The sequence below is a fragment of the Culex pipiens genome, unplaced genomic scaffold (genome assembly GCF_016801865.2).
Source record: "Culex pipiens pallens isolate TS unplaced genomic scaffold, TS_CPP_V2 Cpp_Un0016, whole genome shotgun sequence".
Taxonomy (NCBI): Eukaryota; Metazoa; Arthropoda; class Insecta; order Diptera; family Culicidae; genus Culex; species Culex pipiens.
In genome coordinates this window covers 194143-215000 of record NW_026292833.1, presented here as the reverse complement: position 1 = coordinate 215000, position 20858 = coordinate 194143, and the positions used below count along the sequence as shown (strand labels likewise).

The 20858-nt window shown below is 43.3% G+C and overlaps 2 pseudogenes; one reads left to right on the top strand and one right to left on the bottom strand.

Annotated features, from left to right (window-relative positions):
- The first annotated feature begins 13 nt into the window (after positions 1 to 13).
- On the top strand, positions 14 to 3655 carry LOC120427852 (E3 ubiquitin-protein ligase hyd-like; annotated as a pseudogene).
- Positions 3656 to 3657: 2 nt separating this feature from the next.
- Positions 3658 to 5244, bottom strand: LOC120427834 (26S proteasome non-ATPase regulatory subunit 1-like; annotated as a pseudogene).
- Between the last annotated feature and the right edge of the window lie 15614 nt (positions 5245 to 20858).

Here is a 20858-nt window from a genome sequence, read left to right as displayed (position 1 = left end):
AACTGTTGAAAAATGATTCGTTCATACAATTGAAATAAAGTAACAATTATCACAAACATGATATGCCTAAAGTTGAATCGTCAACGAAACTCAAAGCAATTGTAGCGCATCAAAAGGAACCGACATTTTCGAGCCTTTTTGTTCTTGAGCTCCTCAGTTTGTTTTCTCTTTTTGTTGGTTTAGATTCTGTCAATTAAAATTGGTAAACTTCGGATTGGCTTTCTTTGGCAGCTCAAATGTGGGTAAAATCCTGGGCCAAGTAAGCCAAATGATGTCCACATATCTTGGTTTCTTTGGCAGCTCAAATGTGGGTAAAATCCTGGGCCAAGTAAGCCAAATGATGTCCACATATCTTGGTTTTACTGGTGCAGCTGCACGACGAACACTTCACCGTAAAGTGAATGCCTTTACCATATGGTTCACAAACTCTCTGCCAAAGTTGTCATTCTTCGCTTTTATCAGCCCCACCATCGTTGAGTAGATCGTACACTTTTCCGGCAACTTAGTCAGACAAAATCTTGTTCCGAAAGTTGCCCAAATCCGACTCCAGCACAAACCCAACCCCTTATGAAACTACAGACAAAAAAGTTTGATTCTTTCATTTGAAAACAAAACTTAGTCAAATTTGGTAAACGCTTTTTGAAAATTCTAACTATTTTTCAAATGGGTATTTAATGTTTCTATATGGGTCATTCCACCTGAAGTGTGCAAGAAAAAATGCAAATTTGAAAATTACCATATCCGATTCTGCTCAAATTTGGCAGAGCTGTTGAGACTATCAAAACATGCAAAAATCCCGAATTTCATCCAAATCGGACCACCCCCTCCATTTTTGTACCCTCCCAAAAAATCGACTTTTTGGTGATTTTTGAGCGAAACTCCTATCTTCAAACGACGATAACTCAGGAACCACAAATCATAGAGGGTCGGTCTTAGACTCAATTTTGAAGGAAATTGGACGTAAAATCCATTTCCGTGATCAAAATTTAGATTAAAATATGTTTTCTACCTGTATTGCGCAATTGAAAACTTTAAATGGCCGTATCTCAAAACAGCCCTATTTATTTTTTGAATTTGACCTCACCATCGTATTCCCCGTCCGATTTTACATAAGAATCACTTATCGACAGAAAGGAATATGTTTCGTTCCAGAGATATCGAGTTTTAAAGTTTTTAGTTTTTGAGATTACCTACATTAGCTTCATTCGCCGCATATGCTAGAAGCACTCAGAAGCGCTGTTCAATAACTGCTACCTGGTTATTTATTGAATTAAGATTTCATCCCAAATAATCATTAGCAAATAAGGCAAAAATGTAATGTACACCACTGTAGGAAACTGCTGTATACGGTGAATTTGTGTGCTAGCCCACAGTACAAAGCTAGAACGACACGCAATACAGGGCAGAATGGAATTCCCGCAGAGCTAGCAGGAAATTGTAATTGATCTTGTAACTTAAGAAAAAGTGTACGATACATTATCGTGTTAAAAATTATGAATTAATATGAATAAAACTCTCGTGAAGCATAATTAAGGAGGAGGATTTCTGGAAAGTATAAAAATGGAAAAATATAAGAAAATCACAACGGTTAATCTGATTTATTATCTAGTTGTGTTATTATTCAGTTGTGTCTAGGGGGGTGCCACTTCGAGTTTTCGAAGCGGATTTGGATCCGCTCCAAATCCTTCAGACTCGCTCCCTCTGTTTAGCCGAATCTGTGTAATTTCATTCAGAGTGTTGACCGTTTTGACATTTCGTTTGGTTTGTTTATGTTTTAGAAAATCGTGTTTTCCAATCGTAATGTTTTCAATTTGATTTTCGCGAGTTGTGCCGAAGTTACCCAGCGGAAGAATCTGTGGCCACGGAGTGCCTTGCGCAAAGGTTGAGTGATTCGAGGAAAAGTGGCCTAAGGGGAGAATTGGTAGGCAGCGAGCCACGGAGCGACCAATCGGCAAAGTATCGGCTTCCGGTTCTGTTGTCGATATGGGACAAACGTCCGGACTTCTGGCCGGTGGTTCCGAGGGAGGAGGAGGATGCGATACCAGTGGTGGAAGCAGATCTGGATTGAACAGTGCCGAGCGGAAAGGATTCGGACGGTGGCGTGATCGATGGTACTTTGGACCACGCCTGTGGTTCCGCGAGGACGCCTGTGAAAAGAAGTGTGGTAACTAGGCAGGTAAGTAGGGCACACCAGAGCCGGTGGGGGATATCCGAAAGGTTGTGAAGTGTTTTTTTGCTAGGGGAAGACCGCTGGTATTGGCGTTTGGCCAATAGTTATTGAGCAAAATTGTCTGCGTGCTTTTTAAGACAGATTTCTGATTCCTTGTACGATGTCCCCCGCGGTAAAGGAGCGTTGTTCGTAGAATAAGAAACGGACTTACTAAATATATCTCTAACAGTAAAGCTTTTCTATACCGTAGATCCTGAACTCGGAGTTTATCGGAGTGACAAGTAAGGGGAAGTTGCATCAGTGGCGCTGGGCAGACGGAGCAGTGAACCGACCAACATCTACCCGAAGACGGTTCCGCAGGATTTACTGTACGAGAAGGTCACGTACATAACGTGGACATCAATCCGGTTTCCGGTCTCTACCGAAAGTGGACGCATCGCCACTTAGAAGGACAAGTTGCTCGATTATGCCGGCAGCAAGCTGGAACATGTGGCCACCAGCTGTTTGGGCTGGACAAGGCCGTATAAATCCCACGTGTACGCTCTAAACCGTTTCAAGCACTGAAAGTGACGAACTGGTGGGGCGTCTTGCCGTTTGGCCAACGTAAACGACTTTGGGACAAATACAAAGCAACGACTAAAAAAGCCGTTTCGACCGATCGTCAACACACTGGAAGTGACCGCCGGGGCCCAGATATGCATGAAGAACAGTCACATGTACCAGTACGGAGCGATCGGATTAACGATCTCGAACGGAGTTCCGAAATTCGGTCAGCTACTGAACGCCGCTTGGGATCACACCATCATTTGTCGCTTCAAGCTACTCCCAATGTCGACCCTGTCCTACAACAAGAGGGGATCGTCTCCGGTGGAGCATCCAACTCAAGTTCAACCGGAACCGAAGGCCTCCTGTCGTCATCGGAAGTCAAAGAAAAAGTATGCAGCTCTAGTTTGGGCAGTGGCAGCGGCAGCACCAAGAAAGCCTCCGGAGTCCGGAGGCAGCAAAGAAACGCTCGATTCGAGCACTTGAGTGACACTGGAAGTGCTGGCAACTCGCACAAACGAATGGCCCCCAAGAAGGACGAGGAGCAGTGGCTGCTAAGGTAAGATTAAACTAGTAGCGACATAAGTTCGTATCGAAACTAATCTTGTATCTTTCCAGGAACGTCATCTTCGTGGGGGACGTACACTCAGTACCATTGGGCTCGTGCCCAAGGTGGACGATGACTACGCGATGATCGCGGATAAGCCAGCGTTTTTGGACATGTTTAAGGAGAAAGTGTTTGACGACAGCTGCTCGAGGGAGGGAGATACCGTTGACAGAACTTGGGAAAATGTCTCCCATCAGAGGGCACTTCCGTAATCTACCGTGAGCAAGTATCGAACTATGAAAGAAAACGCAACGGAGAATCCAACTTCCTGTTGGACATAAAAAAAAGAATAGAAAAAAAAGAATAGAATTTATTATGACATTCGAATCAAATACAAAACTGTTACAATATTTATATGTAATGATATTGGAAACGAATTGCAATAAAACGATCTCTCTTCATATAATTCTTAATGTTCTTAAATGGCATAGGGGCTTCCGGTTTCATCAGGTTATAACTCTTCGGCCCGTACTCCGTAACGCGCTCGATCAGCACCTCCTCGCCAGTTGTCGAGTTGTGCATTATCACGATCCCGCCGAAGGTGACGTAAACGGCATTCCCTCGGCAATGCAATTCACCTTCAGCTGGGCGCACATCACGCAGGCCAGGTTGTGCATAAAGGTTTTTTTTTTACTTTGCGTTTCTTCTTCTCGAGTGGTACAAGGTAGCTGAGATGCGTGGGCGGCGGTTTAGAGATCGTTCCAGAATACTAGAAAGAAACACTGACCCAGAGGGAACCTGTACCAGTATTGGGTGAAACCGAGTATTCTGACCTGTCTTGCAGTTGGTACGGTACGGTATTGGAGGCTGATGGTCATGCCCTGGGCAAGGATGGCGCCGTACTTGACCATGTCCTCGTGCTTGTTAGTGATGACCAGGGTTTAGTGTTGATGGTCAGCAGAATTCCGACAGCCAACCAACGCAGAATCTTCTCGTGCTGGGTCTACTGGGCTTACGCGACCCGACCATGGTTTTGCTTTGAACCGAGCATGACCATTCCCATGGTAATTCCAGTCGTCTCACCCTTACAGTATCGTTCTGTTACAAGTCAAAGGTTAATTGCTCACAAGACTGCTCATAAATGTCCTGCCGGTGATTTCCCGTTGGCCAGCCCCAGCCTCAAACATTCTCGTTTTAAGCGTCCTTCTGCTGCTGCAGCTGATTAAATTACCTAATAATGTTAACCTGTGATTAGCGCGGATCAATCCGAGCGCGTACAGGCCACATCCGGAGCTCAGTCCACTCTCTTTCGGCAGATAACTCTGCATCAACACGAACGATTCTATCTCGTGCCCGAGATGAATCACTCGCAGCGTGGCCGTGGCCGAAAACTTCCCAATTCCTAGCCCTGACCAATCACCAAACACCAGATTATCGCTCAGGAACGGATCGCACGGTTTACCGCTGTGCGCGCATCCGCAACTCCCGTCGCCATGTGGGAAATCGACACCCGCGATGCTTTCCTAGTCGCGCGCAGGATCTGCAGATCCGCGGGGTTGGTCCGAATTGAGAACTGTAACTGCAGATCGATCGTAATCTTTACGGACAAAATTCTCGCCTGTGTCTCAAAGTTCGCTTGGTGTGTCTCTTGCTCTTGTTTGATATTGGCTCTTCCGGCGCAGCATTCGTGATTTGCGGCTTAAGTTTGAAATACATTTCGACGGAATCGGTAGCTTTGTGCGTCTGCAGAACCTGTCTCAAGAACTGCTGCGTGACAGAATCGTACAGATGTAGTACGCCATCAGGTCCGTGTGTTTGCCACAATTAGACAGATTGTCGAGCAGTTCGGCGACGGCCAACGGGTCTTCCAGGGAGATCCGACACTGGCACATGTTGTGGAACGCCCAGATACAAGCAACGCAGTACACTCAAACCCCGATGGTTTGACACCATCTGTTGTCAAACGAACGGGGTCACTTTTTAGTTTGACACCCCATTTACACGGAGTTCACACACACTACCAAACGTTTGTTTTGATAGTGTGCGTGCGTGCCGTATAAAAAGTGACAGTTCGTCACTTTTTAGTTTGACTTTGACCAACCAACGGGGTACAAACTAAAAAAGTGTCAAACGAAAAAGTGACCAACCACCGGGGGTTGAGTGTACCGTGTTGCGGAAGGGGAGGCTCTGGGTAAAATAAAGGTAGGAATTTAAATGAGTTTATTTTTTACTATAAAAATTGAGAATTTTCACCTTCATAATCGAAGACACCTCCACGTCCATCCATATTCGGCCTGTCGGCAATGTCCATCTTCCACGCAACGCTGAATCATCCGATTAACGGTCGCCTCCAGCCGCGCACCGATCGGCTTCGCCTTGGTCGGATTCTCCGCCAGCTGAACCTGAAACTGCGTCGATGATCGTGTCCACGGACCACGGGCTTAGCCCTTGTTTTCTTGCAGGATCTATTTTTTCTCTAAATCCTCCTACGTTTTCTGCCAAATCGTGTCCATCTTCTTCTAGGCAAACAACTTCAGCTCCCGGACCAGTTCGTCCAGCAAAAAGTGGACGACGGCGGCGGAAGTGATGTTCTGCATATTAATTGCTGGAGCGAGAACAGAGGAAGATTCTACGGCAAGTTCTGCGGTGGTGTTGGCCGTCGTGGAAGTGGACCGGTTGGACAAACAACTAAAAACTCCTTTTCGTTTGTACACGTTCGCACTTCGCCACAAAACTGGAGGAAAACAAAACAAAACGGTTGACAGTTCGAAACCCACAGCGGAGCGTTACACGCTTAAATGGATTGAATTAACTTTGTTTGAAAAAAAAATCGAGGGTTCGGATCGGATTCGAAGCCGACGGAGCCGATCACGCAGTTTCAGATGCGAGAAACCCGCCGGAACCGAAGTGGCACCCCCCTAGAGTTGTGTTCATTTTGACACCGTCCGAACAATAATCTTTTTTTTGTTTGTCAATCATTTCGAAATCTTGGAAGACGATACAGCTGCTATCCACATGTATCAGAAGTATATGGTATTGCTTTTGAAATTAAATGTACCAGAATTGAAAAAAAAAATCATAAATTATTCTGATGAAACACAATATAAAAATCGGTTTAATATGATCAATCTTTCAAACCCTAAGGCAGAATTTGGGGTTTTTGCTGAATGGCACTATTTCGCTACCGCACATGGCAAAAGCTCTAGAACCCATGAGAATTATTTCATCTACTACAGCCAGCTCTACATTTGTTCTCGTTTCAAATAAAAGAAGAAATAAAAGAAATAATTGGAGAAAGTGGGAAGAAATGAGGAATTCGAAAAAATATGAAAATAATAGAATAATGATAAATTTTAGAAAATTGTATTGTAAAAACTCTGTAGCATTTGCAAATAAATATTAAAAGTTCAAATTTTACTTAATCAGGTTCAATGACACTGAGATCAGGAAAAATAGTGCATTAAAAATTACCCAAAAAATATTCCTTAAACAAAAAATAGATTGTTCAAGGTATTGATTATCTCAAAATCGTATAAGATTGAAAAAATAATTCATCTTACAGAACACCAGGTAGTTATTATTGATCAGCACGACTGAGTGCTTCTAGCAGATGCGGCGAGTGTAGATATTACAGGTAATTTCAAATACTTAAAACTTTAAAATTCGATATCTCTGGAACGAAAAATATTCCTTTCTGTCGATAAGTGATTCTTATGTAAAATGTTTTGAGATACGGCCATTTAAAGTTTTCAATTGCGCAATACAGGTAGAAAACATATTTTAATCTAAATTTTGATCACGGAAATGGATTCTACGTCCAATTTCCTTCAAAATTGAGTCTAAGACCGACCCTCTAATATTTGTGGTTCCTGAGTTATCGTCGTTTGAAGATAGGGGTTTCGCTCAAAAATCGCCAAAAAGTCGATTTTTTGGGAGGGTACAAAAATGGAGGGGGTGGTCCGATTTGGATGAAATTCGGGATTTTTGCATGTTTTGATAGTCTTAACAGCTCTGCCAAATTTGAGCAGAATCGGAGATGGTAATTTTCAAATGGTGTTCCGCTTCAGGTGGAATGACCCATATGGTAATCGTGAATCATTATGAACCATTTGAACTTAAAAACCACCTTGTGTTTTAGGGTAACCATTTGAGTAAACATCTTCAAATAGTTTTTTAAAGTCATCAAGAAAATAGTTGACCATTACAAACATTCAAATAACTCTATTACTAAAGGTAACCATTTGACAAATAGTTATCAAGGTCCGCCAAATAACAATATTACAAATGGTGACCATAACTCATAAGGTTGTTTTAAGGTCCTCACTAGAATTCATATAGTTTTCGTTTATCCGGGATTAGGTTATTTTAAAGTTTGAATTGTTAACCTCGATTCTTGAGTACCATATGGAACCGTTTAATAAGCATTTGAAAAATACGTACAAAAATTTGCAAAAACGTTTCCCTCCATAACTCAAATTAAGCAAATTGGACTAGTTTGTTTTATAAAGAGAAAATTTTGACCAAATTTCCTTCTACAAATCAACCCGAAAAAATCAGAGAGCATATATTTGTTTTTTATCTCGTCTAAAAATATTTTATTTTTTTGTATAATTTCAATGTGCAAACAACATTCAAGGTAAATATACATTGTTGTTCACCTGCAGGTGAATTTTGCTTTGCCTTGATCCTAGGTTTGAGAGATGCCTGTCAAAATTGAGTGTCGTTGTTTTTGTTTGTGTTTTGCGTCAGTCAGATCGGCGATTTTTTTCCTTCACGGTTTGCAGCAGATTCCACAGCCCGCGGTAAACTTTCTTGCGCTGCCCGTCGCGTTCGTCGTCGGTCATTGTTCCGTGTGTTACCGGAAGGTCATCTTCCTCGGAAAGTTTTGTTCCCGGTTGTAAAAACCCCTGCAAGTGACCAGTTTGCCTACGGTACTCACTAGCGCTCGCTCATCGGAATCAGTTCGACATGGACTGGTTCCACTGGTCGAGTAAAATGACCTCCCGGACGATTGTATGGATGGTGAATGACAACGACGACCACGGGAATTATGGAGTGAAAATGAAAGTGAAATGAGATTCGAGACTGGCGGTCATTCAAGCGATCGAGGATCTACCGAAGGCGAGACGGTTCTGTTGTATAAGCTGAGCTGGACTGCTAGCCTTCCGATAAGGCGAGCTGTGAGTATTTTATCAGGAAATACTTATCTCTCAAACTCAAACAATCTTTCTCTCTAGTCTACGCCATCCCAAATAGCCTCCCCTTCGAAGGCACCCAGCTGCTTGCGGAAACGTTCCGAAAGCAGATCCATGATTCGTACTCAACCGGATCATCCTGCAGCACCTTCTGCTGAACAACTTTACGCTAAACTGCAACGCGATGGAAATCATCCACTCCAAGTTAATCCCCGACAGCGAGGTGTTTCTGCAGTCGTACTACTTGATGAACTGGATTGCCGAGACGACGGTGGACTAAATGGTCGTCCGGAGATAGCCGCTCATCTATTTTTGGCGATCCGCGGGCTGCGGACGTGCATGCATGTTTGCAACGGGTTGCTCCGGTTGATGTGAGTTGAAGATGCTGGACTATTTTAAGGGACGAATGACGATTGTTTCTTTCAGTTGGCCCGTGGCCGGAGTCTTTACCTTCGGCCAGTGGCTGATGCAGGGTCAAACGCACACCCAAGGACAAGGCCGCCAAAGGGATGAGTTTTTTTTATGAGCGCAAAGAAAGAGGCGGTGGCGGCTAGTTCCGCCGCCTCCAAGAACGAAGGGAGTAAAACCCGGGTAGAAAGGGTTACCACCCGCTGGAGGACGCGTTCTGGCGGAAGGTCGAAAAGGTGCAGACGATTCAGATCATCGTGGAGACGAGCGGGCGGCTGCGGATGATCGAAATACTGGCCAACTACTTCCGGTCGGTGATTCTGCTGAGTCCGTGCAAACTGTGGTAATGCACAGACGACGGGGGATTTGGGCCTGGTAGCGGGGCAGAGCAAGCGCAGCCAGCGGATGATGTACTTTCAGTGTTCATCATTCATAATGAGCGAGTTTAAGTAAAAAATGAAACTACGTGTTGGTAATATTACGATTAACTTTGAAAAATATACCTGCGTTAAAAATTAAATAATATTTCTGTTTTGAACCAAATAAATATGCGAAAAATGGGTATACACAACAATGCTGTATTATATGATCTCAGATCCTTATTTTGTACACAGTTTAATCGTCGGTTTAATCTATGAATGTCGTAAGATAGCATGGAAATCTTAATTAACGGCTTTGTCCGGATGACCGCTTAGTCAACCGTCGGCTTGGCATTCCAGTGCATCAAGTAGTACGACAGGAACACCTTGCTGTCGGGGAAATCATCAGCTGCAGAAGTCGATACCAAAGCTTTAGTGCAACCGTACGTGTCGTAGTGCTCAAACTTTTGGATAACTTTCCGGGCTTTCAGGTAGGTAATTTAGTATATTTCCCGGTGGAACCGACTACCCGTCCGACGGCTTGGTGTAGTTGATAAGGTACGGTTCCTTGGCCGACTGTGGAGCAGATCGAGCGCCTTCCAACCACGGGCCAGCTGAAGGAAACAATCGTTATTCGTGTTTTAAAATATTCTAGCAAGTTCAACTCACATCAAGAAGAGCAACCCGTTGCACACGTTCAGCAGGGACGGGGAAAACTCGCTCGCACCCGGCAATGCCGTGCGCCTCCTTGGTGGACATGCACATCAACAGCCCGCGGTTCGCCACAAACAGATGCAACAGCGTCAAACGCTCACGCCTCCTCGTGGCCATTGACCAGCGAAGCCTCGCCGCCCTCGAGTGACTTGCTCCGGACGACCGCGTAGTCCACCGTCGTCTTGGCAATCCAGATTAGTGTGCGCCAGATTCGTACGCATCTGTCGGACGATCCGGTGGCCAGCAGTGTTCCGTCGCAGTTAAAGTTAAGCGACGTGACGTCCTGGCTCGGTGCGTAGTATTGTCCGACATGTCCAGGATGCGGGACGTGCCCTCACGTCACTGGAGCCAATCGCCAGCCGCCGTGCCCTCACTTTCGTGTTCCCGCAGCATGGTGGCCTTCGAGGCCGAAATTTCAATGTTCAAGTTCACGTCCATGCTGTCTGCCGGGCGAACGTCGTCGTGGTCGTCTGTGCCATCGAAGTTCCCCCATTCGCCCCATTGCCGACACCACTTCCGCCTCCGTTTCAACCGTCTGCCTCTGCTGATTAGGCATCTTCTGGATGGCCACCAACACCTTGTGAAGGATGCTTAGCAGGGCCGTCGGTGGAACTAACGCGCTTTGGCGAAATGTGTGACTCGATGCCAACCATTCAAGCCGAGTTAAAAAAACTCAAAAACTTGACCGCGAGCTGTGGACGCTGCAAAACAAGGTGGAAAAAAATCAGCGAACCAACCGACGCAAAACAAAAACAATGACACTCATTTTTGACAGGCACTCTCAAAACAAGGATCAAGGCAAATCATTAAAGTGCCTAATAGAAAGTGGGGACAAAGCACTCAAAATGCAATGCCACTCACAGTTGGTCACTCAAATTTTACCAAGCGTTTAAATGGAAGGTGTTCATTTTTTGACAAAACCTATGGAAGAAGTAGAGATTGTAAGCACCTTATCTGTAAGATCTTGGAGGTGCTCATTTTTTTGACAGAAAATCGCTGGGTTCTCAGTTTCTCGTGTCCCCACTTTCTATTAGGCACTTTACAAATCATCATCAGGTGAACAAGGCACTCATTAGCGAAGTGTCAAATCAAAATGTCCCATTAAATGGGGTCCTAAAGTCCTAGGTATTTTTTTGTAAACATCGGTAAAAAACCCGATCTTAACACATTTCTGATCGTTTTTTTTTTTTTTCATTTTAATGCAAAAAAAAAGATAAATTGACAAGACAACATTTTTTCGATGGATCAACTATGGTCCCCTCGGCACGTGCTGTCTAGTAGGACATTTTCTGTCATGATGGGCAGCGACACAACCATGTTATGTTTTTTCCACTCGGAAAATAATCTGGTAAATTTGAGTGTCTGGCGCCGACGGACTTATGTCGTGCAGTTCAGACACACTTGGCAGACTTATTCTAGCCAAGTGTTGCGTAACGTCAGATGAATTTGGTGAAAATCGGGCAAATTTTCTGCTAGCTATCCGGCAAAAAAAAATCAATCGGTTCAATCGGTTGAACCGTGCACGACCGCTTTTTAGAAGCTGTAGTTCAAAGCCCTGATATGCCAACATAAGGTGTTCGATGAAGTAACATGATGTTCCCATGATTAACATGTAATAATAGAAGAATAACCTTTCTCTTATAAATAATAAAAATTATTTTTTTTTATGGCTGGCTATTTTGCATTAAACAAAAGTTACCCAAAAATAAGTACCAAAATGCCAAAGTGAACATCTTCCATTAACAGTGCACTTTGACACCGCATTAGGCATCGGGCACATCTGTCATCCGGTGAAAACACAAGTCTCGAAAGCTTTAATTTTTCAGCACATTCCGTAATCCGGTTCTTTCCGTCGTGCAATTTGTTTTTACGCGTCCGGAAAGTGGCGCGAAAAGAAACCATAAATCGTCGCCGCGAGTACGATGATGACGGCGATTTTTACGGTGGTAAGTTTAACCTCGTTACGAATAGAGTTTTCGGTGGCCGTGGTGTCAGATTAAATAGTTTTTTTTGTTTGTTCCAGAGCGATTCCGTAAACGTCGCCGGGTGTTCGAGAACCAGCAGATGTAGGAACGGCTGGAGGCGTTGATCTAGAAAAAAAATGCACCTCCTCTTTTGTGTCCTCCTCCCCCAGTGCCACTAACCGGCGCACTGTGTCTTCCCGGTTGAATCTGGTGCGAACGCCACTGAGCCAGTCCAGCTCGTCGAAGGACCAAGGTTTCGGTGGAACCAATGCGGAAGTATCGGCGTCCACCAGCTTCCAGACGCGCAGCGATCCAACGGTCGACCCGAGTGGACGGCAGGTCGACGTGTCGTCGATCGTTGGCCCGCCACTTTCCGGTCATGGTCGGGCGCAGTTTATTCGGAGATCGCTGGAGCAGCCGCTGAGATCCGGCTGAACGGTTCCGATGGCAGATGATTCGGTGAGTACGATTTCTTCGGCACCGGCCGTGTCGGTTCTGGGTGCTAGTAGCAGCAGCTGATGAACACTCGAGCGGACGAACAGAGTGGGAGCGACAAAAGCAAGACTCAGCTGACGGAACAGATATCGCAGATCACGATCACCGAAACGGTTCAAACGATGGAGTGGGATCCGGTCAAGTGGATGGGAATAATGGGTAAACCGGTTCAGCTCTGCGCTTCCATCCGTTAGTGGACTCGAAGGTGGCGAGATCGAAGTAAATCAACCAGCATCAAGAGGTAATCGGAAACGCCAAGATGTTCGACGGTGTGCTGTTGTGTGCTGCCAGAGAAGATGCCCAACACGGAAACTATTCTGCAGTCGGAAAATGAAATCGACGGACACACGTTCACAATCCGTTTGATGTAAAAACGGAAGCAGATGTCGGAAAATATCCAGTTCTATAATAATGAAGGTGTTGAAGATAATAGAGATGTTGCGGAAAATCTTTGATCCGTCTGCGCCGAAGCTCATTCCGCAGCACCGGCTGGCAATCTGGCCTGGTTATGTGAGCGCCGTTGACGAGTACGAAGGTGGAAAGATGTTTACTCTAAAAGAGTTTCTGAACCTCTGCAAAAGGTATTTTTCGTTTCGTAGAATCTACTCCAACATCAAAGAAAACGCACTAATCTTGTTTGCGATCACGCTCGATATCTTTAAACTAAGGGTATGTTGCACTTTCTGGTAATGGTCCCTGATTGGAATCGTTTGGATTCTTTGGGAACACACGGAGTGAACGGAAGAGCACACGGACAAACCCCCTTGAAATCGTTAGGGCTCGCTTTCCGTTAAATGCAGATTGCAGAATCTCATGTCTTCAATTATTGTTTATTAATTTCAATTTTTTAAGCAATATTTGTATTTCTAAATCAATTTACAATAGGTAGGGGAGTTTGGGGTAATATGGACAGGGGGGGTAATTTGGACACCCCTTTAAAAATCACGTTTTCTTCGGATATAAAGTGAAAACGGCAATTTAAGTGATAAGGCTAGTACTAGTAATGGCCTAGGAGTATGGACAAACCAAAAAAGTTGGAATAGGTTAAGTAGTTTTGGTTTAATATGTAAAAGTTTCCAAAGGCCTGTTGGCACTGCCTTAAATTCTAATATTTGAAGGTTAGGAAATAAGGTTTTGCAGGGGTTATATGGCAAAAAAGTGGACATTTTTTGTTTAAGGGGGTTGCTTGGACGATGCCTGAGATATGTACGTATAAAAATTATGCATTTTATCCATTTTTATCATCAAAAATTGCAATTTATGATAGAATATGCTATGGGGGTAATTAGGACATGGCTTGTGGGGTAATTTGGACATACCTGAAAGTCTACCTGTCAGGCAACAAAAAAGTAACTTTCATGGTAGGATGAGTTTTTAAAGCAATTTTGATAAATTTAAAGGGATTTTATATGTCAAAACAATCAAAAAGGAATGTGAGCAATGAGAACTTTCACAAAACTCCTATTGTTTAATTTAGATAAATTTATTCCAATATTCGAATTGATGAAAATCTGATTACTGTACATGTGGCGTTCAACAAGACTCTAATGTTGCTTGCTTTTAATTAATTTCTTTGACATTTCTAATTTCTATGCTCGTTTACAATAATATTTAAGTTTGAAGGGCTAAAGAAAGTTAAATAAAAAAAATGGATTTTAAGGCAAATAAATTCTATATCAAGATTGATTTATATAAACATAAACGATACCTTAATCACTAAAAACTATACTTGTGCCTAATCCAGAATCAATGTTTAAATCATTTCAGTATTAATGATTAAATTATGTATACTACACTGAGGTATTTGTTATCTTCCTATTGAATTATAGTTCTATCACAAAATCATTATTTAAACCTTTGATGAAATATTGTGAGCAAAACAACACTTCAAAATATAAAGCAGGTTGAAAGATAAAAAACATGCTCAAAAAATCAAATGTTAAACTTATTCTTCAACATGTGTCCAAATTACCCCTCAAGGTGTTCTTATTACCCCACAAGGTATGTCCATATTACCCCATAAGGCATGTCCAAATTACCCCACAAGGCATGTCCAAATTACCCCATAGGGGTGTTCATATTACCCCCACACAAAAATGTGGGGGTAATTTGGACACTTTTTAATTTTTGCGATAAAAATGGGTTTTTCATCAAAATTTATCGAAATAAATGACATTTTTCCATCAAATATGGTCTCTATTATCCTCTGGTGTCATCCACATTCCTTTAAAATATCCATACAGCCCGTGACAGAGCAATTTCCTTAGGGTGTCCAAATTACCCCACACTCCCCTAGTTAACAACATTTTGGATTCAACGCAAAATTAAATTTGCCTTGCGCACTCTCTCTTTTCTCTTCTCTCGCTACGCTCCGTTACCTGCTCTCGCGCAGGCAAGCGCAGGCAAAAAACAAACAGTCTGAAGTGAAACGTTTGTGCGGCTGGTTGTTGTTTACGTTTTGTGCGCAGGTATAATTTTCAAACAAATCATTTGATTTACCAGATACTTTGTTTATATTTTTCTTGTTAATCATTTCAGCGCCGTGGAGAACTTGGTAAAAACGCAACAGCTGGTGCATTCGATCAGTAATCAAAAGAGATCTTGCCGGCAGCCGTTCGACAATATTGTTCCGTTGAGGATGCGACCAAGCGAACAAACGATTGGCATCAATCAATCTGAATCATCAGATAAGTACCTTTGATATTTGAATATTATATTCAACTTGATACTTTGTGTTTTTTTTCTTCTTACTTTTTCAGGTTTTGACGATTTTGGCAGTATGATCAACTAAACAGAATCGACAGTCAACTATAATTTAAGCCGGTAAAGTAAAAATATTATTGTTGTGAACCATTAGTCAAAAAGTGAACAATTGTGTTAAAATTATGTAGCTAAAAAAAGTAAAAAAAAAAACTTTTAAAAAACCATTCCAAAACTTTTGTAAGATAACTTTAATTTACCATTTATCAAAAAGTAATCAAAAAGAATTAACCTTAAATAACCATATAAAAACTATTTCTATAAAAGTAGTGCTTAATAAAAATAGCAAGAAAAACCATTTACGAACCATTTCTAAAATAATAGCAGCAAGGTTAAAAATTGTAAAAAAATTGTAAAAATACCATTTAAAAACCATTTCTGAATCAGTAAAAACCGGAGGAAAAAGGTCGCTTCTACGCGAAAATTAACTTTATTTTTACCATTACACAAATGGTAATCTTACGAAACGTTGTTCGGAGATTTTTAAAGTTACCGTTGCTAACCACCCTCAATTCAGATGGTCGAACTTTATGAAAAATGGTTTGGTACCATTTCCGATATGGTATTTTTAAGGTTTTCCTACCATTTTTCAAATAGTGGTTACGATCTCTGAAATGGTGAGAAAGCCATTTAACACAAAGTTTTTAAAAAGTATTTTACCGCACATAAAATTTCATCGCAAAGCGCAAAAATGGTCCCACGCGCTTGCTCTCTCTCTCTCTCTTCTCTCTTCTTTCGTTCAACGCTCGCACGCAACGCGCGCGACATGTCGTGACAGAAATCGGCAATCGGCAGACAGACAGCTTTTGCGTTCGTGGCGGGCTGGTTTGTTTACGTTTTCGCGCAGTAGTTTTCGGCGGATAAATTGTAGTCCGCGAATCGCCGCGGGTTGTGAGTACGTTCTATGGCCGAGAGAGTGTGTGTTCGTTCGGTCCGTGGCGTTCGGGAGCCGCGAAATATTGTGGTTAAGTGATTGCTTCTGTTTTGGTGGCTAGGGGCGCAGAAAAAGTTCCGCTCAGTGTAGGCAGATGCAAGGAATGTTCAGGCCAAGCAGCTGCCCCCAGAAGAGGATTCCTCTTGCCCTCAATGTCACTTGGCCTCCTTCCTCCTCCTCCTCCTGCAGGTGCTGTCTTGATACGGATCAACGCCGGAACGAATTTGACAGGACACGGAAGTTCTCGGTGAAGGAAAACACAGCAGGTTAAGTTTGTTTTGGTTTTGGTGTCGCGTGCTTGGAATCCTGATTTGTGGGGGAACATTCCCACATTTACTCAAGGCGGACGTTACGCATCGGCGGCCGTTACTGATCGTGTGGTCCGCCCTAGAACCGCCCTGGCGGGCCGAGGGCGAGCCGCCTGGGCGGTTGAAATTTGACATTTGAAATTTTTCAATTTCGTCCGCCCTCCATCCGCCTTGGCGTGCCATGGGCGCATCGCCTGGGCGGTTCAAACTGATCGCTGAAATGTTTCAATATCGTTCGGCCCTCAATCGCCGCGCCGTGGCGGTTTGCATCTGAAGGAGTTTATCTCGAATTTGACATTTCAGTCAGTTTTCAACGAGCTTCGGTGAGTGTTGTTATTTAATCGGCGGCTGCTGATTTTCGTTGTTAAGTTTGTGTTGGGAGAAGTGTTGTGTTGTTTAGATTGTTTACTTATGTAAACAAACAGTTGAAAGTGCGTTTGAAATAGTGATTGAAGGTTGTTTTGCAAGAATCGTTATTGTTGGTGTAATTTATGTGACACCCCTTATAAATATTGTTGGCAGATGTGCAATCATTTGGAATACTTAGAATTTGATATGTTTCATTGTTGTTATGATTTGATTTGTTCTTTTTTGTATGTTTGTATGGAAATTTGGTGTACATTTTGGTAAAAAGTATATCTTTCCCAGGGAAACCTCTTGAAGGGTATCGAGGTGGCCTTTACAAAGCGGATTTTGTGCCAATGTTTACTCAATTAATGTTGATGTTTTTTTGTGTGAATGTTAACACTCCATAAGTTGCGGGTTCAGTGCCAGCAGTGGAGGCAATTAGTGGTGCAGCAGCGATTTTTGTCTTTCTTTTGTTTGACGTTTTTTAGGTGTGCATGATGCAGGACGTGGGTAGGAAGTAATTTCAATTATTTTCAATTATCAGTTCAGCGGCAACAATATCATTTAAAATTGTGTTTAATTTTTTTTACAGCTTCCTGGATCATTTATAAATGAACTGCTTATATGTATTTATCTATTCTTCATTTGATTTATTTGAATGTTTATATCATTCCTATTCCTTGTCCTTTTTTCTACCATTCCTCCATACCATATATGATCAAATTTCATGAACTAACGACAGTTACTGAAATAGCAATGGAACCATCTGAAGAATTTTTCTTTAAAATATAATTATCTTTCTTCCAGCTTCCGGAAATCTTCTTCAATTTTAATGCCTACATTTATCTATTCACTAGATGATTTATTTAAATGTTTATATCCTTCCTTATCCTATTCCTTTTCTTTCAGCAATGGAACCATCTGGAGCATTTGTCTTTTTAATTATAGTTGTTTGTTTTGCAGCTTCCCGGAATCATCTTTAAAATTACTGCTTATTTGTATTTATCTTTTCACTGATTTATGTTTATATTCATATCTACCATTTCCCCATACAATATATGCTCAAATTGAATGACAAGTAAGAACATGGGGTGTAATCTACTAGGATACTTTCTTCGGATTAGCTGCGCTTGTGTTTGATTAGATTAGAGTATGAATTGTTAACATTCAATACGTTGCCTGTTTATATGTAATTACCAATAATACATGAACATTTTAAATAATTTAGTTTTTAAGAATTAGTTAAAGAATTGTTTTTATTTGCAGGAAATGGAAAATCTTTGCAACAAGTTTGCTTATCAATATATTATTTTGTTTCTTTATTTTTTTCATCATTTCACCTCAGTGAACTAACAACGCACGTAAGATTTATTGAGAACAAAATTATGTTCAAAATTATGTTTTTTTTCATATTTTTGTTTTATTTCTAAATTTCAGCACACATGAATCTACAAAGATCTGCATTTCTATATAAGGCACTTTGTGTTTTTTTTTCAGTTTTAGATGAACTTGAAAAAACACTATCAGAATCCTGAAGAAACCTGAACGGGTATTCTGCTTGGGCGGATGAAATATGTATGAAAGGCGAATCGAGGGCGGGCCAAGGCGCTTGGGGCTTTTTGGGCGGATGAACTTTATATGGGGGGGCGTATCAAGGGCGACCCGCTGGCGAACCAACCTACAGGGGCGGCCGAACCGTATATGAGAGGCGCATCAAGGGCGAGCCAAGGCGGTTGGGGCGTTTTGGGCGGATGAACTTTATATGGGGGGCGTATCAAGGGCGACCCGCTGGCGAACCAACCTACAGGGGCGGCTGAACCTTATATGAAAGGCGCATCAAGGGCGAGCCAAGGCGGTTGGGGCGTTTTGGGCGGATGAACTTTATATAGGGGGCGGATCGGGGGCGATCCGCTGGCGAACCAACCTACAGGGGCGGCTGAACCGTATATGAAAGGCGCATCAAGGGCGAGCCAAGGCGGTTGGGGCTTTTTGGGCGGATGAACTTTATATGGGGGGCGTATCAAGGGCGACCCGCTGGCGGACCATCTTACAGGGGCGGACGAACCGTATATGAAAGGCGGGTCGAGGGCGAGCCACGGCGGTTGGGGCTTTTTAGGAGGATGTACTTTCTATGGGAGGTATCGAGGGCGACCCGCTGGCGGACCATCCTATAGGGGCGGTTGAACCATACAAAAACGGCGTATGTGGGGCGGATGAACAGCGGGTGAAACATTTCAAGGCAAACCTGGGCGACCCCGGGGCGAGACGCTGGCGGACCAACGTCACGATAAAAAATCTGATCGTGCGCCAAATTGTTGCAAATTTTATCCGCCAGCGGGTCGCCCGTGGTCCGCCAAATCAAACGCTGGCGGATCGCCAGAGCGGCGGGCTGCCCTGTCAATGTGGGTTCCCACATTGACTGGGCAGCCTGCCGGCGGTTCGCTGGCGGACCGCCAAACCGCTCTGGCGATCCGCCAGCGTTTGATTTGGCGGACCACGGGCGACCCGCTGGCGGGTACCATTTCCGATATGGTATTTTTAAGGTTTTCCTACCATTTTTCAAATAGTGGTTACGATCTCTGAAATGGTGAGAAAGCCATTTAACACAAAGTTTTTAAAAAGTATTTTACCGCACATAAAATTTCATCGCAAAGCGCAAAAATGGTCCCACGCGCTTGCTCTCTCTCTCTCTCTTCTCTCTCTTCTCTCTTCTTTCGTTCAACGCTCGCACGCAACGCGCGCGACATGTCGTGACAGAAATCGGCAATCGGCAGACAGACAGCTTTTGCGTTCGTGGCGGGCTGGTTTGTTTACGTTTTCGCGCAGTAGTTTTCGGCGGATAAATTGTAGTCCGCGAATCGCCGCGGGTTGTGAGTACGTTCTATGGCCGAGAGAGTGTGTGTTCGTTCGGTCCGTGGCGTTCGGGAGCCGCGAAATATTGTGGTTAAGTGATTGCTTCTGTTTTGGTGGCTAGGGGCGCAGAAAAAGTTCCGCTCAGTGTAGGCAGATGCAAGGAATGTTCAGGCCAAGCAGCTGCCCCCAGAAGAGGATTCCTCTTGCCCTCAATGTCACTTGGCCTCCTTCCTCCTCCTCCTCCTGCAGGTGCTGTCTTGATACGGATCAACGCCGGAACGAATTTGACAGGACACGGAAGTTCTCGGTGAAGGAAAACACAGCAGGTTAAGTTTGTTTTGGTTTTGGTGTCGCGTGCTTGGAATCCTGATTTGTGGGGGAACATTCCCACATTTACTCAAGGCGGACGTTACGCATCGGCGGCCGTTACTGATCGTGTGGTCCGCCCTAGAACCGCCCTGGCGGGCCGAGGGCGAGCCGCCTGGGCGGTTGAAATTTGACATTTGAAATTTTTCAATTTCGTCCGCCCTCCATCCGCCTTGGCGTGCCATGGGCGCATCGCCTGGGCGGTTCAAACTGATCGCTGAAATGTTTCAATATCGTTCGGCCCTCAATCGCCGCGCCGTGGCGGTTTGCATCTGAAGGAGTTTATCTCGAATTTGACATTTCAGTCAGTTTTCAACGAGCTTCGGTGAGTGTTGTTATTTAATCGGCGGCTGCTGATTTTCGTTGTTAAGTTTGTGTTGGGAGAAGTGTTGTGTTGTTTAGATTGTTTACTTATGTAAACAAACAGTTGAAAGTGCGTTTGAAATAGTGATTGAAGGTTGTTTTGCAAGAATCGTTATTGTTGGTGTAATTTATGTGACACCCCTTATAAATATTGTTGGCAGATGTGCAATCATTTGGAATACTTAGAATTTGATATGTTTCATTGTTGTTATGATTTGATTTGTTCTTTTTTGTATGTTTGTATGGAAATTTGGTGTACATTTTGGTAAAAAGTATATCTTTCCCAGGGAAACCTCTTGAAGGGTATCGAGGTGGCCTTTACAAAGCGGATTTTGTGCCAATGTTTACTCAATTAATGTTGATGTTTTTTTGTGTGAATGTTAACACTCCATAAGTTGCGGGTTCAGTGCCAGCAGTGGAGGCAATTAGTGGTGCAGCAGCGATTTTTGTCTTTCTTTTGTTTGACGTTTTTTAGGTGTGCATGATGCAGGACGTGGGTAGGAAGTAATTTCAATTATTTTTCAATTATCA